Raw genomic sequence first — 16,782 nt, 5'->3', positions numbered from 1 at the left:
ATGTGTGGCCCCTCTTCTGTCAGCTTCCATCAAAAGCTATGGACAAGTCTCTGCTATTATTATTTTCAACAACTGCTTCCTCAACAGCATCTTTCATGTTTTCCTGTGCCACATCTTCTATAGCAGAGCCTATTGCAATTATGTGTTTGTTAAATTTTGAAGGTGGAGGAGGGAGGTTCATCACACCACACAACATGGCACCTGCAGCCCTGCCCTTTCCTATACACCGTAATCCATAAACTAGTCTAATGTTTGTATCGTATGGTTTACCTGTATCTGCAGTAACATGTGAGGAATTGAAGAAAGTAACACTGTGTTTGCAATAACTGCACATCAACTCTAATTCACAAGCAAGTCCTACATGTAAGTTTGTTTTCAATGAAAGACCACATTTTCCACATTGTTTGCAGCACACATTGTTCTCCAAAACGTCTGATAATAAAGAGACGTTAATTACCTCATATTTTGTAGTCCCAGCATTTAGTTTCCCATATTCTTCTTCAATTCCAGCTAGTTTTCTTCTTGAAGCACTTTCCGGTGTAGTGGCAGCAGCATCACTCAATGTAGAACTGTTTTGTCGTTGTTGTGTAGTCATGGAGGTGCAGATTCAAATTTCACATGGTCCCTTTTCTCACAAGATTATGAGCTTTCCCCCTGGTCATTGACATGTCTGTTCGCTGTATTCAAATTTGTGCATGTGTAGCCTAATATCCATTTTCAACCGAAGGGACCTCCAGACGTATGTACCTCCTATTTCTTCTACACAGGTACCACTTGTTATGACTCTTTTGTCCTGTTTTGGAAGTTCTGACTCTTGAATTCCTTTGTTGAAACATAGTTTGCACCCGTTTATTTGTTGTTTTCTTTTCTGTGAGAGGTCTATGCATCATCTCGCCTGCTGAGATGTAACAGCCCATTGAAACCTATTTATACTCGTAATTTTCAACCATAAACAGAAATTTCTGACGTAAATACTATAGGGGGTGTAGGTAAACATGTACTTGTGGAATGGATACAAAGAAGCCAGTTACTACATTATAATTGTATTGAAGGGTGTAGGGTCTGTAATTGGTAGGATTATTCCCAGAAGTATGAATCTTCTGTAATCAATAAAAATAATGAAAGTATTGTTAATCCTCGATACCTAAGAGTTTGTACACGCTTAAATTAATAAACACACTAAGATTCACTCATATTTTTAATATGTAACAATCAATGTAATTAATGAAACACTGTACTAATTCAGAGATATGTGTTTTCTTTGTTATTTCATTGAAAAACTATTTATAACAATACAGCGTATTGTTTGAAAAAATATATATAGTGTCAGCCATGTTGGCATAGGGAGGCAGTATTTTGTGTGATTTTGGATAGAAAACATGTAGCTTCTAAGTAAGGTTCATTTCAGTATTGTAAGTATGTTATAAATTATTTGAGTTTTTGTAAAGGAAGGTTGGATTTTTCGAAATTACAATAAACACTATTCTGAAACTTAACACTTGATTAAATATTCATTGACTTAAGAGTCTATTTACAGTTATTGTCTAAGAATCCAGGACCATGCCTTCGACAAATATGGATGAATACAAACCCCGAAATTAATTTTAACTAGAAACAAGAAAATTTTCACTGCTCACACTATTGATCATAGAATATGAGTCATGTGGTAAGAATATATTATTGTCGGAAGTAAATGTGATGAATAGTGAGAAGAAGCGAAATGCCACATAGACCTCTCACAGAGACGAGAACAACAAATAAATGGGTGTGAACTACGTTACAATGAAGGAATTCAAGAGCCAAAACTTCCAAAACAGAGCACAAGTGTCATAACAAGTGGTACCTGTGTAGAACAAATAGGGGGTATGTACGTCTGGAGGTCCCTTCATTACAAGTCGCTGTTGCAAACTGACATTACACTATAACTTTTTATGTGATGCTAGTGAATTTGGGAGTACTTCACAACTGCTAAATATGTATCGGAATTGGATATAATTATGTCCTAACCTCCTTCTCCCCAACCCCCCTCTCTCTATTTCTATCTATTCCTCCCACTTCACCTCACCCTCTTCCCTCTTTCTGTCCATCACCTTATTCCCCTCTTTCTGTCCATCTCCTCAACCTGTATCTCTGTGCATCTTATCTTCCCCATCTATCTCTGCCCATCTCCAAGTTCCCCCTCTCCGTGTTCATTTCCTCTCCTCATTCTCTTTCCCTCTAACCTCCCACACACGCTGATCTTAAGCCTTGTTTCTTGTTATTGCAAATTCAGGTTTCATTGTAGTATTCTAATCATAACCTGATAAGCCATAAATACCACTTTCTTAATTTCTGTGAATATCGACAGCGAAGAAGAAAATCATACAGTAGTGTCCCGTTAATCCGAACAAATTGGGACCGGACCTTGTTCGCATTACCGATTTATTCGGATTAGCCGGAATTAGGGTGACGAGTTTTTAGAATGAAGTACATCAAACAGATAAGTAGGTACTCCGTGGTAACAAATTTGGGGCAAGTGTGAGAACAATGGCTCATTCTCACTCCCTGCCCTTGTTGTTGTGCATTTTTGAGACCTTTGTAGTGTCTGAGGTCAGTGCACTGCCAGTTGGCTCGCAAAGCGCTTGTTTATGTTAGTTATCGATCGCTGGCACCCGTAACAGTTGTATTGTATTCGTTCTGGTGTAGTGGTGCAACTATTTTCTTCATGAGTAAACGGAAACATACAATGTTAAATCTCAAAGAAAAATTAAATGCTTTGAAACTGATAGGGAATGGTAAGAGTGTATCTAAACTGGCAAAGGAACTGGGTCTTGGTAAAGCAACCATTTGTGATTGGATGAAGAACCAAGTGAAATTTGAACAGTTCTGTGCAATGTCTTCAGGAAAAACACTCGAAATTCGTCAGATTTTGAATCAGTCCCAGTATGATAAAGTGGATGAAGCTCTTTTCCTTTGGTTTACACAGCAAAGAGAGAGGGGAACTCTTTTGAGTGGAGCATTTGTTCACGAGAACGCTGTTTACCTGGACAAGTTATCGAATGGTGATGAGTCTTTTAGTGTGTGCGCGGGTTGGTTGGACAGGTTCAAAAAACATCATGAAATCCGTCAGCTAACAATTACTGGAAAGAAGCTTTCTTGTGACAGTGATGCAGCGAAGGAATACTTGGGTGAATTTGAAAAAAATTACAAGAGGGGGAAAGTATTCTCCCCAAAAAATTTATAACGCTGACGAGAGTGGCCTTAATTTTGGGTCATTACCAACAAAAAGCCTGGCAACAAAAGCAGAAGACCATGGTCTAGGTTTTAAAATGTGCAAATGTCGTGTGATTTTATTAGCGTGCAGCAACGCTGCTGGTAATCTGAAGCTGCCTTTAATGCTGATTGGCAAATTTGCTAGGCCCAGAGCTTTTAAAAACTGCAACATGAAGTCCCTGCCTGTATATTATCGCAACCAGAAAAAAGCATGGATGGATGGTAAACTGTTCAAAGAATGGTTTCACGACCTAATTGTTCACCCCTGTTCGACGGTTTTCTAAGGAAATTCATTTGTCTCCCCCTGCAAACCTTATGATTGATAACGCGCCATCTCACCCCAGCACTGACGAATTACGTAAGCCGCGCGGGATAGCCGCGTGGTTTGAGGCGTCTTGTCACGATCCGCGCGGCTTCCCCCGTTGGAGGTTCGAGTCCTCCCTCGGGAATGGGTGTGTGTGGTCCTTGCCGTAAGTTAGTTAGATTAAGTAGTGTGTAAGCTTCGGGACGGGTTACCTCAGCAGTTTGGTCCAGTAATTTCCAATTACGTGATGGAGACATTGTGGCGAAGTTTTTGCCGCCGAATGTTACACCACTTCTACGGCCGATGAACCAGGGTGTACTGCAAACATTATAACTGATTTACAGAAAACAATGTTTAAGATTGCTGTTCCAAGATGATAGATTTCTTTAGTGGACAAAATAAAAAAGACCAATTTGAAGGATGGTGTTTATTGGGCCGCTGAGGTATGGCAGAATATTTTACAAAATATTCTGAAAAATCTTGGAGAAAACTGTGGACATCTCTTGAATTTCAGGGCAACCTAGTTGACAATGAAGAGGAAAATCTACTGCAAATGATACAGAGAAACCCCAGGATGTGAAGAAGCTAGTGAAGGAGACGTAGATGAGTGGATGACAGCGGATGGGGCACGTGTGGAGAACCTTACTGACGCTGATTTAGTTGCTACTGTGACTCAAGACTATGAAGAAGTGGACTGCTGTGACGGAAGTGACAATGAGTCTGAAAGAGACAAAGGATAGCTGGTGCCACACAGTGACGCACCAGAAGCCCTTGACCTCGCGCTACGTTATCTGGAGCAACAGCCCACTGCTACACCGGCTCATTTGATGTTCATGAGACGATGGCGCAACTATGTGTCATATAACAGACTGTCTTCATTATGCCAAAAAACAATGACTGAGTTCTTGTCATCTAAAAAGTAGGAATAAAATGTCAGCTGTATTTTAGTAAGTTTGACAGCTTTTCTCTCATTGTTATGCATTGTTTAAACCTAATATCTTCTTGTCAATTTTTCTAATAAATGTTTACTGTAATGCGTAAATTAAAAGATTGTGTATTTACAGCAGTCTACCGCACAGTTTTCCATACTTAGACTAACATTTTTCATGTTCGGATTAACCGAACGTTCGGATTACCGGGGTTCGGATTAGGGGGACTCTGCTGTACAGTAGATTTTTGTGTACACAATTTTTGTTTAAAATACATATAATGTGAAAGAATACATATGAGAGAAACAATTTTTAATGGTTTCAGTGTCCTACTATTGCAGCTAAAATAGACTGCAAGGAAGGAAAAAAAAAACACTCTCACACATGTTCTCAGTAGAGGAAAGCGCAGCATTTCCTGTTTCGCCGTTGGTTTCCGTTGAAAACCAACATTGTTGATACTCAACCTGTCCTGTGCACTGATGTTTAGAAGATGTATAGCCTATATCCATTTAATGTCTATTAGCCTATTGCCTCAAAATTTCAAAGCGATCGGTGAAGAACTTTCGGATATTTAAGATTTTCAACGGACCAAAAATTACAGTTTTATTTGTATAAATGGGGCCTGTTATACCAGAGTCTGTAAAATCATTCTTTTAAATAATAATTTTGAACACAAGCATTCTGCCAGAAAATGTGAGAAAAGGCGCGTGTCACTTGCTCATGCACTCATGTTCTGAGACCACTTTCATTTATTTCATCCCTGTTGATTGTAATTAGTTCATGCATGTACCGGAAGTCTGGCTCTAAACATACATTCAGGTTTTGTCTACCCATGCTTGGCAGAGTCTTGAACTGCACTGCCCTATTTGACGTACCTTCAGTCCTTCAGCTTAATAAAGAAAAAACAAGAAACAAAAACAAAAAAACAAGGAAGTGACCCATTTTGCCAATTTGTGTTTGATAATGCAGACTTCAGTGTGAACACCTTAAATGGAACTGGTACTTTTCATGCAGTGTTAGATACAATGTGTACTATTCCCATGATACATTGTTCCCTGTGATAAATATTGTAAATTTGAAATATTGTTCCTCATCTCAAGTTGTTTGTGAAACCGGAAAATTTGACCTACAAGTATTTATCAGTGGTGGTGGTGGTTAGTGTTTAACGTCCCGTCGACAACGAGGTCATTAGAGACGGAGCGCAAGCTCGGGTTAGGGAAGGATTGGGAAGGAAATCGGCCGTGCCCTTTCAAAGGAACCATACCGGCATTTGCCTGAAACGATTTAGGGAAATCACGGAAAACCTAAATCAGGATGGCCGGAGACGGGATTGAACCGTCGGCCTCCCGAATGCGAGTCCAGTGTGCTAACCACTGCGCCACCTCCCTCGGTAAGTATTTCTCAGAATACAAGTTGGAGGCCTGAAGACTACAAAAATTGAAGATTTACGCATGACTGCTCCTACAAATAGATAGTCATTTCAGACAGTGGGAATGACTTGATTATATGAGAGTGTTCTGAAATGCAGCTGTTACAGGATGGGACGATTACATAGAACGGTTGTTGGCTGGCAAAGAGCATGAACGTTCATGAATAAAGTGCCTTCCATTTGTTAATTCAACACCAACCTATTATGATGCCATATGTTCTGTTCAGTTGGCAGCTAGAGACACATTTCAAAAAACTTAGAGTACTTGCTATGTCATATTTGATCAGCCTCTGTATAGGAAGGGGAGGGATATTGTTGAAAGTAGACTCTTTGACGAATTAAGAACATTTGTGAACGTGCTCTTTATCCAATGCCTCTATCATTATGAAAAGGCAGGCGAAGGCACAAAATCTTCATTCGACAATCCTTATGTTCCAATGCACTTTGTGAACTCAGTCAAACCGAATAAGATTTTTGTCGTTCATGGAGATTACCTTATACACAAAGTAATATGGCCTCAAAATTTCTTCCTTCAAATCGGCAGGTCAGGTTACGTTTATTAACTACAATGTCGTTTAGGATCTCAATTTACTGTTGTATTTAATGGGAACCCATGCGAGGGAAAGCAAGCACGTATAGTGCTGAGAGAATTCGTAGATCTAGAAAATGTTCTACGATTGAAATTGTAGTTGAATCAGAGATTGTAAACCAAGTTCCTTAGCATAAAATATTGTACAACCTACGAAACAAGAATCGTTTGATCATATTTCTGAAAAATCGAGTTTCTAAATTGTGGCATCGAGGTAGATCAGGCAAAAGAAGAGGCTGACCTTGTAACACCTACCGTTTCAAGAACAAATGATTTGGGGAGTGTGCTCATAGTGGAAGATATTCTACTTGTGCTCATGAATGGTTTAGTACAAGAAGTTGAAAACGTATTTTTTGTAAAGCCAGGAAGAGGACAAGTGGTCTTACACTGGATCTTTCAAGTTCGACAGTGAACATATGCTTTCCACTCACGCCGTTATTGGATGTGATACAAGGTCTGCTCTTTTTCGGTAAAGGAAAAAGAAGTTGACAACATTATTAAGAAACACGAACACCTATGTTCAGCACTAGGTACGCTCAAGTAACCAGACGCTACCTATGAAGAAATAATAAGAGGTGGAGAACAGTTCATTATCGCCAAGTACTATAGTGGGGATTACAGCAATTCCTAGACACTAGACGATTTGCGGTTCCAGCTATTCACCAAATCTGCCACAAAAAGCAACGTCAATCTTGCAAGGTTGCTACCCACAAAAGATACTGCGCAACATCGTTCGTTATGGAGTTACCACATCTCCAAAGTTGGGTGAGAAACAGAAAACCTCAGAAAATAAGGCTGGACTAACAGTAATCATGGTCCGACTGTTGTAACGAGCGAAGATGCAGCACCTGAGTCAATTCTGCATGTTTTTTTAGTGTTCATGTAAGTTAAGTTGTAGCGCAGTGTGCTCCTGCAGAAAAGCAGGTTTGAAAATATTATTTCCTTAGAAATAATTGCAGTGAAGTCAATTGTGAAATTGTGCCAGAATTTTTATACGAAGAACGTGAAGACATAGATTTAATGTAACCAATAACAGCTGCCAACATGAGTTATTTAGGAGTAATTTCCTCGGAGTAGTGAAGCAACTTAAATCACTTAATAAAAGCAAGTCTTCCGGCCCAGACTGTACCACAGTTAGCTTCCTTTCAGAGTGGACGGACTATGCAATAGCTCCATACTTGAGAATCATACACAACCGCTCGCTCGACGAAAGATCCGTACGCAAAGACTGGAAAATTGCACAGGTCACACCAATATTCAAGAAAGGTAGTAGGACCATTTCTCTAAATTTTAGGCCGGTATAATTAACATTAGTGAACGTGCTGGCCACAGCTGTAGTATTGTGCAACGTTTATTTAGGTTGGAGCCTTCACGGTCGGATACGTCCATCGTGACACAGAACGCAGAGGCGGTGCTCTTCTGAAAAGACGGCGTGGAGCCACTGGGGGTGCCCCAATCGCTGAGCCTCACCGCTGCTGCGTCAAGGGAAGTCGCAACAACGATCGCCCCGTTCACTGTTCGTGGTGCTACAGACGACGACGCACGGCCCCTATGTGCTGTCGTCTTGCTGTGAACAACACCCTTCACCCTTTCCTGACACAAGGTATGTGATGTGGATGCATGATCAAAATGGTTCAAATGGCTCTAAGGACCGCGAGACTTAACATCTGAGGTCATCAGTCCACAGGATGCATCCTGTAAACTGAACACGCAGTAGCCGCGGGGGGCCGTTGAGTTCGTGCATGGTGTTTTGCTACACTCTCCTGAACCTATAAATTGCATATTCACATGACAGTCGTAGGATTCCAGTCATCGCCTGCAGCTATATTGTGGTACGTTAAACTGCAGTCTCGATAGGCCACATTCCCCTCACTATCTACTTCTGAAAGTTGCTCGTAGTCGCTTCTCCTCCTCGTGCGAAGCATAACGCGATCATCTCATAAACGACCGACATAGAAAGCGATTCCTAAAACAGAAAGCTGCTACATATCTTTCCTTATACAGCGAATGTACACGGCGTTACTCCAACTTGCTTGTTGTAGGTGCTCTGAAAGATGTATCATTTGCATATCCAACCACGTAGAACACTTAACGCCAATTTGACGTTAGCTGTATGCCACTTTTCTGTTGTAAATACGTTAGACACAGAAGTAATTTTAGAAGACATCAATTTTTTATAGAAAATCTTCATGACCAGTCCATCAGTACCGTTATTTAAGTCGGACGATTTCTTTTTAAACTAGCCAAAACGAGGACACCAGTGAAACGACAGCGGATGGGAAGAAGTAATACCGTTGAGTTAGTTTCAATCTTAAAACCTGTTGAGTTAGTTTCACTCTTAACAACAATCGTATTCTTAATATCATGCGAGAATTATCGGACACTAGGCATTTTTTATATCTCACTTGCAAGATAGAGTTATGAGAGCTAGCAAAAACACAGACCAAAGCGTTGAAAATATACCAAGATGAAACCCTGTTCAGATAATACGAAGTGAATTGGATATGTAAACAGACTGGAGCACAGCTAATAAGTTAGGATAGCATCTAAGTAGACCACGCACTGAGGCGAACGAATATTTGAACTATACGGTTAGACATTGCCAAGAAAACTATGAGTTCGCTGGGGATATAAACTGCGCAAGACGATGGATGTTCAGGAGATATATGCATCTACACCTACATCGATACTCTGCAATCCACTTAAGGGCGCGTGACGGAGGTACCTTGTACCACTAGTAGTCATTGCCTTTCCTGTTCCACTAGCAAACAAAACGAGGGAGAAACAACCGTCCATATGCCTCCGTATGAGCCCTAATTTCTCGTCATTTGTCTCAGTGGTTCTTGCTCGTAACTTATGTTGGAGGCAACAGAATCGTTCTGCTGTCAGCTTCAAATGCCCGATCTCTAAATTTTATCAATAGCTTTCTGCGAAAAGAACGTCGCCTTCGCTCCAGGGATTCCCATTTGAGTTCGCGAAGCGTCTCCATAAACTTGCATGTTGTTCAGACCTACCGGTAACAAATCTAGCAGCCCGTCTCTGAATGGCTTCGAAGTTTTCCTTTAATCCGACCTGGTACGGATCCCAGACACTTGAGCAGTACTCAAGAATAGGTCGCATTACCGTCATATATGCTGTCACCTTTAGAGATGAACCTCACTGTCCTAGAATTCTTCCAATAAAACGAAATTGACCATTCGCCTTTCCTACCACAATCGTCTACTGCTCATTCCATTTCATATCACTCTACAACGTTACGCCCAGATATTTAAACTACGTGACTGTGTCAAGCGCGACACTACTAAAGGCGCAACCGAAGACTACAGGTTTGTTTTTCCGACTCATCCGCGTTTTCTCACATTTTTCTACGCTTAGAGTTAGCTGCCGTTCATCACACCAAATAAAATTTTTGTCTAAGTTTTCTTGTAACCTCCTACAGTCATTCAGTTTCAACACCTTACCATGCACCACAACATCATCAACAAACAACCGTAGACTAGTGCTCACTCTGTTGCCAACTCAATTATGTATGTAGAAAACAATGGTGGCGCTATGACACTTCCTGGGGCGCTCCTTACGATACTAGTGTCTCTGACGAACACTCGCCGTAGAGGACAACATACTGAAGCCTTCGAGCCGTTTGCATATCTGTGAACTTGTTCCATATACACGTATCTTCTTTAACAGCCTGCAATGCGGCACCGTCTCAAACGCTTTCCGGAAAGTTAGAAATATGGAACCTGCCTGTTGCTCATTATCCATAGTTCGCAGTATACCTCGTGAGAAAAGGGCAAGCTGAGTTTCGCAAGAACGATGCTTTCTAAAACCGTGCTCATTCGTGGACATAATGTTCTCAGTCTCAAGAAAATTAATTACATTCGAATTGAGAATATATTTAAGGATTCTGCAGCAAACCGATGTTAGGGATAATGGTCTGTAATTTTGCGGTTCCGTTCCTTTGCCCTTCTTATATACAGGAGTCATCTACATTTCTTTCCAGTCGCTTTGGGTTTTGTGCTGGGCGAGAGATTCGCAATAAATCCAAATTAAGTTAGGGGCCAATACCGTAGTGCTCTCTTTGAAAAATCGATCCGCGCGGGGTAGCCGAGCGATCTCAGGCGCCTTGTCACGGTCCGTTCGTCTCCCCCTGTCGGAGGTTCGAGTCCGCCTTCGGGTATGGGTGTGTGTGTTGTCCTTAGTGTAAGTTGCTTTAAGTTAGATTAAGTAGTGCGTAAGCTTAGGGACCAATGATCCCAGCAGTTTGGTCCCATAAGACCTTACGATAAATTTCCAATTTCCTTTGAAAAATCGTGTTGGGGTTCCATTCAGATCTGCTGACATATTTGTTTTCAACTCCTTCAGTCGTTTCTCTACGCCAGGGATACTTATTACTACGTAGTCCATGCGGGAGTCTGGCCGATGGTCAAACGAAGGTATGTTTGTACTATTATCCTGTGTGAACGACTTCTCGGACGTGAAATTTAAAACTTCGGCCTTCGTTTCACTATCTTCGACTGCCACGCCAGACTGGTCAACAAGTGACCGGATGGAAGCCTTAGACCCACTTAACGATTTTATATAGGACCAGAATTTTCCCGGGGTCGCTGTCAGCTCTTTTGCTAAGGTATTACGGCTGTGGTAGTTGAATGCTTTGCGCATAGATCTCTTCACAGACGCACGAATCTCTACTAACCTTTGCCTGTCGTCATTTGAGTGTTCTCTTTTGAACCGAGAGTGCCACAGCCACTGCTTCCTCAACTTTGTCTAAATCTCTTTATTAAACCATGGTGCGTCTTTCCCGTCCTTAATCCACTTACTAGGTGCATAATTCTCAGACCACGATTTACAATCTGCTTGAACTTTGTCCATAATTCCTCTACATCCCTCATTGGAACTAAGTGATATTACACTCCTGGAAATTGAAATAAGAACACCGTGAATTCATTGTCCCAGGAAGGGGAAACTTTATTGACACATTCCTGGGGTCAGATACATCACATGATCACACTGAAAGAACCACAGGCACATAGACACAGGCAACAGAGCATGCACAATGTCGGCACTAGTACAGTGTATATCCACCTTTCACAGCAATGCAGGCTGCTATTCTCCCATGGAGACGATCGTAGAGATGCTGGATGTAGTCCTGTGGAACGGCTTGCCATGCCATTTTCACCTGGCGCCTCAGTTGGACCAGCGTTCGTGCTGGACGTGCAGACCGCGTGAGACGACGCTTCATCCAGTCCCAAACATGCTCAATGGGGGACAGATCGGGAGATCTTGCTGGCCAGGGTAGTTGACTTACACCTTCTAGAGCACGTTGGGTGGCACGGGATACATGCGGACGTGCATTGTTCTGTTGGAACAGCAAGTTCCCTTGCCGGTCTAGGAATGGTAGAACGATGGGTTCGATGACGGTTTGGATGTACCGTGCACTATTCAATGTCCCCTCGACGATCACCAGAGGTGTACGGCCAGTGTAGGAGATCGCTCCCCACACCATGATGCCGGGTGTTGGCCCTGTGTGCCTCGGTCGTATGCAGTCCTGATTGTGGCGCTCACCTGCACGGCGCCAAACACGCATACGACCATCATTGGCACCAAGGCAGAAGCGACTCTCATCGCTGAAGACGACACGACTCCATTCGTCCCTCCATTCACGCCTGTCGCGACACCACTGGAGGCGGGCTGCACGATGTTGGGGTGTGAGCGGAAGACGGCCTAACGGTGTGCGGGACCGTAGCCCAGCTTCATGGACAGGGTTGCGAATGGTCCTCGCCGATACCCCAGGAGCAATAGTGTCCCTAATTTGCTGGGAAGTGGCGGTGCGGTCCCCTACGGCACTGCGTAGGATCCTACGGTCTTGGCGTGCATCCGTGCGTCGCTGCGGTCCGGTCCCAGGTCGACGGGCACGTGCACCTTCCGCCGACCACTGGCGACAACATCGATGTACTGTGGAGACCTCACACCCCACGTGTTGAGCAATTCGGCGGTACGTCCACCCGGCCTCCCGCATGCCCACTATACGCCCTCGCTCAAAGTCCGTCAACTGCACATACGGTTCACGTCCACGCTGTCGCGGCATGCTACCAGTGTTAAAGACTGCGATGGAGCTCCGTATGCCACGGCAAACTGGCTGACACTGACGGCGGCGGTGCACAAATGCTGCGCAGCTAGCGCCATTCGACGGCCAACACCGCGGTTCCTGGTGTGTCCGCTGTGCCGTGCGTGTGATCATTGCTTGTACAGCCCTCTCGCAGTGTCCGGAGCAAGTATGGTGGGTCTGACACACCGGTGTCAATGTGTTCTTTTTTCCATTTCCAGGAGTGTATTTCACTAAGTGAGTTGCTAACAACTGATTATCTGCTCTTTTTAGCAGAAACACTCTCCTGGCCTTCTTAACTGATTTATTAACTTTTTTTATCTGGGGAGACCTTCACTCTGGGAGGGAGTTCTGTTAACTTTTACGATTAATGATATAAATATAATTTTTGTAAACCCTCACAGTATTGTCACTTGACGCGAAAAATGATATGATGTCTCCCTTCAGCAAGAGCTTCATTGTACAGATCGCTAGGCTACCTCCCCACGCGACGGTTAACTTATCGAAGTATTACAGAATGGGGTTGTGGCACTAGGCCCGAATTTGGGTTCAGATCTCTTTCGACTACGCTGGGTTATGTTATCCACGGTTTTCATGAACCATCGAAAGCGAAAGTAAGGACGTCTTCCAGAAGAGCACGGACGAAGGGTTTCACTGTCTTGCTCCAACCAAGAACTCCTTCAGCAATAACCACAATGTCTATTCGCAGATAAAAGCCAACAATCATCCGTTATGGACGATTGGTAGTCAAATTCCAGCTCCATTATTATCTGTGTTTTCGTTTGTGTCCCTCAACCACTTCAGGCGAACACAGGGATGGTCACTAACTCTTTCGTGGGTTCTTGCTTTCTCAATCCGTTTCCTTCAGGGCTAGAGTTATGTCTCTCATCACATCGAATTCGATGAGATGTTGACTTCGAACTTCTTTCCTTTTATCGAAAGTAGTGGAGACATGAAGTTTCGAAGTCCCGTTCATGCACAGCCATCTCAGTCATGTGCTCATTCCCAGCATTCTCTATAGGTGCAGCCACCAGACTTCCATCCCAAAGGCACTCATGTTTAGAAAAAAACAGAACACCATGAACGACTAGATACAGGTCGTTCATATTCACAAGACATGTGCATTAGTGTGTTCTGCAGAAGTGATTAGCATTTCAGTCACCTCTGTTCAGTATGTGCCGTGTTGCCTAGTAGGCATAGTGTCCGCTACTGGACCTGACAACTTGTTCCATACGTGACAGGCATCTGCGCGTAGAAGGAGCGAATGGCGTTCTGTGATATAGTCACCCATGATAATTCATCTGGGTCCAATGTTCATCCGTGGTGGTTGACATTGGGTCACTTCGGTTCACCTGTCGTTTCACAATATCCCAAACATTTTCGATTGGTGACAAGTCTGGTGATCTGGTGGGCCAGGCTGACATCCTGTGACATCAAGGTGTTCGTGCAGCAACATGTCGTTGTGCATTGTCTTGCTGAAAATGGCGTCTGAGGTGGCCTACAGGTCGCAGTGGCCTGGAGACGCACTAACTGTAGTTTGTGGTTGTACGCAGCAGCACCCCATACCATAATGCCTTGAGTTGGCGCTATGTGTGTTCTGCGAATGCAGTCACTGTGATGGCGCTCCCCGTGTCTGCGACGAACCAAAATGCAGCCATCATTTTCATCCGAAAACACAATCTGATGCCATTCTGTCCCGAGTGACTCGTACCCAACATCATTGCCTTCTAGCATGTTTCAGCACTTTCGCCAAGATAGACGACGTACTGTCACCTCTGATAATGTACGATGCGTTACACTGTTCTATCGTTGCACGACAGCCGAGGAGTACGGAGATCTGTCCTGCAATGCCATTCGGGTGACTTGTCAGTCTTCAAGGGGGGTGGACGTACCCATCTCGTCGTGTTCTGCTGCCTTCCGTGAACCATTCTGCTCACCCCCGTTGCACTGTCGAAACACTTCGTCTCACACGAGGAGCAATGTCCCAGATTGATGCATCACATTATATCACGACAATAATGTTCCCGCTTTCAATCTCACTGATTTGACGGTAACGTTCTCACATACGTCTGCGAGGTATCCTGCACGTCTGCTCAGGTCACACTGATTCGTTACTTTCGGCTTATATCGTCAACGAGAGTCGCAGGAACATTTTAACGGTAGGTGGTGTTGCGCTGCGATATCGATGTCGACTCTGAACCCGCAGGCCGACATGGTTCAAATGCTAATCGTTGCTGCAAAACATACTAAGGTACATCTCTCGTGGATATGAACGTCCGTTTCTAGTCGTTCCAGGGTGTTCTGTTTTTATCTGAACGTGAGTGTATTTCCCTCTAGCACAATGATATTTAACAGGATGTGGCAAAGTATTATGCACCGTCGTAATGTATGCACTGAGACCGGTGGTTGTCACTTTGAACAATTGCTGTGACACTATTTTGTTGCCATGTAGTATAAGCAGTTTACTGATTGTTGAGTATAGTTCCGTATTCGAAGCATTCAGTTTAGGAACCTCGACCACATGCTTCATTTTTATCCCTAAGGTTTGATACACTCTGTGTATCTTCTCATTCCCGCTGTGATGTAATTTTCGTTCGGCCTGTGACACATTTAAGTTCCGCTCAGAGTTCTAAGTTGTCACTTATGATCTGATTACGTAAGTTAATTATATGCATTGAAATAGCCAATTATTTCAGCCTAACCGGCTTACGCGCTTTCGGTTTTCAGCAAGTATTTAAATTTCTGCCTCTATCCAGACATTATAAAACAGGTATGTTCCAAGCTACAGCGAGGACAGGAGAGAGTGTTCTAGCATAATTTTAAAATTTTTCATTGTTACTGTAACAATTTCAAAATACATCTTTCCGAGCCAATACTGACACGAAATTTTGGACTGAAATCCGACCAACCGAGTTTTTGGTACGTTTGTTGTACAACTTTATGGATTTTAAAACTGATGAAGTTTACAAAATTAAAATTGTAGTAAGACACTGCATCATGTGAAATGATAATTAAATCAAGACACTAAGCTGTCGACAGGCGTTGATATACATCAACGGTGACAGTTGAAAATGTGTGCCCCGTCCAGGACTTGAACCCGGGATCTCCTGCTTGCATGGCAGACGCGCTATCCATCTTTTTTTTTCTTTCTCACTTTGTTCATTATAGTTAGTTGCATTTGGTCTTTGCGGACATCGCAAGACACCCGTTTAAGATGATCGTTTATTCCTCGATTAATGGTTCAAATGGCTCTGAGCACTATGGGACTTAATATCCGAGGTCATCAGTCCCCTAGAAGTTAGAACTACTTAAACCTAACCAACCTAAGGACATCACACACATCCATGTCCGAGGCACGATTCGAACCTGCGACCGTAGCAGTTGCGCGGTTGCAGACTGAAGCGCCTAGAACCGCTTGCCGCCAAAGGCCGGTCTGATTCCTTGACTCAGTTTTCTATTACAGAGAGCACACCCCCCTCCGACCGAAAACATTACAGTGAGACTGTAACCACGAACCAGCGAACTATAACAGACTCTTTTTCACAGGTCAGTGAAAATCTACAGAATTTTACTTGCATCACACCGCGTTAGACCATCCCTCTACATTTGCATACCACATTACGGCGCGTTTCAGTAACAACTGAAACACATCATCCAGAAATTGTCAAATCAAAGTCAGGTTTCGTTATCCATCGCTACACTCATTACTTGCGGCGGACAATCTTACCAAATCCCGTAAGAGTTGGTGTAATGCGTGTGCATCCAGCACAGGAGAAGGATGTCAATGGCCGGTTAGCCTCTAACTATATGTTATCTGTCCGCCGCAAGTAATGAGTGTAGTTGGCAGGGGCACTACGAATGTAGTGAGTGAAGTTGGGAATGTGGGTGTAATGGGGAGCGTGCAAGGGATAAATACCTGCAGTCGCGCTATTCTCTGTGCGCTCGGTTGCACAGATGGATAGGGCGTCTGCTATGTAAGCAGGAGATCCCGGGTTCGAGTGCTGGTTGGGGCACATATTGTCAGCTGTCCCCGTTGATGTATATTAACGCCTTTCGACAGATTAAGGTACTGATTTAATTATCATTTCATTGTAAGAGAGCAGCATGGATATCAATGTCCGAAAGAACAAATACCATCTTCATATACAGCCTCATGTTGTGAACGTGCGAACGTTG

This window comes from Schistocerca gregaria, chromosome 4 (genome assembly GCF_023897955.1).
Source record: "Schistocerca gregaria isolate iqSchGreg1 chromosome 4, iqSchGreg1.2, whole genome shotgun sequence".
Lineage (NCBI taxonomy): Eukaryota > Metazoa > Arthropoda > Insecta > Orthoptera > Acrididae > Schistocerca > Schistocerca gregaria.
The sequence above is the reverse complement of the archived record's forward strand: the minus strand, read 5'-3'. Positions refer to the sequence as shown.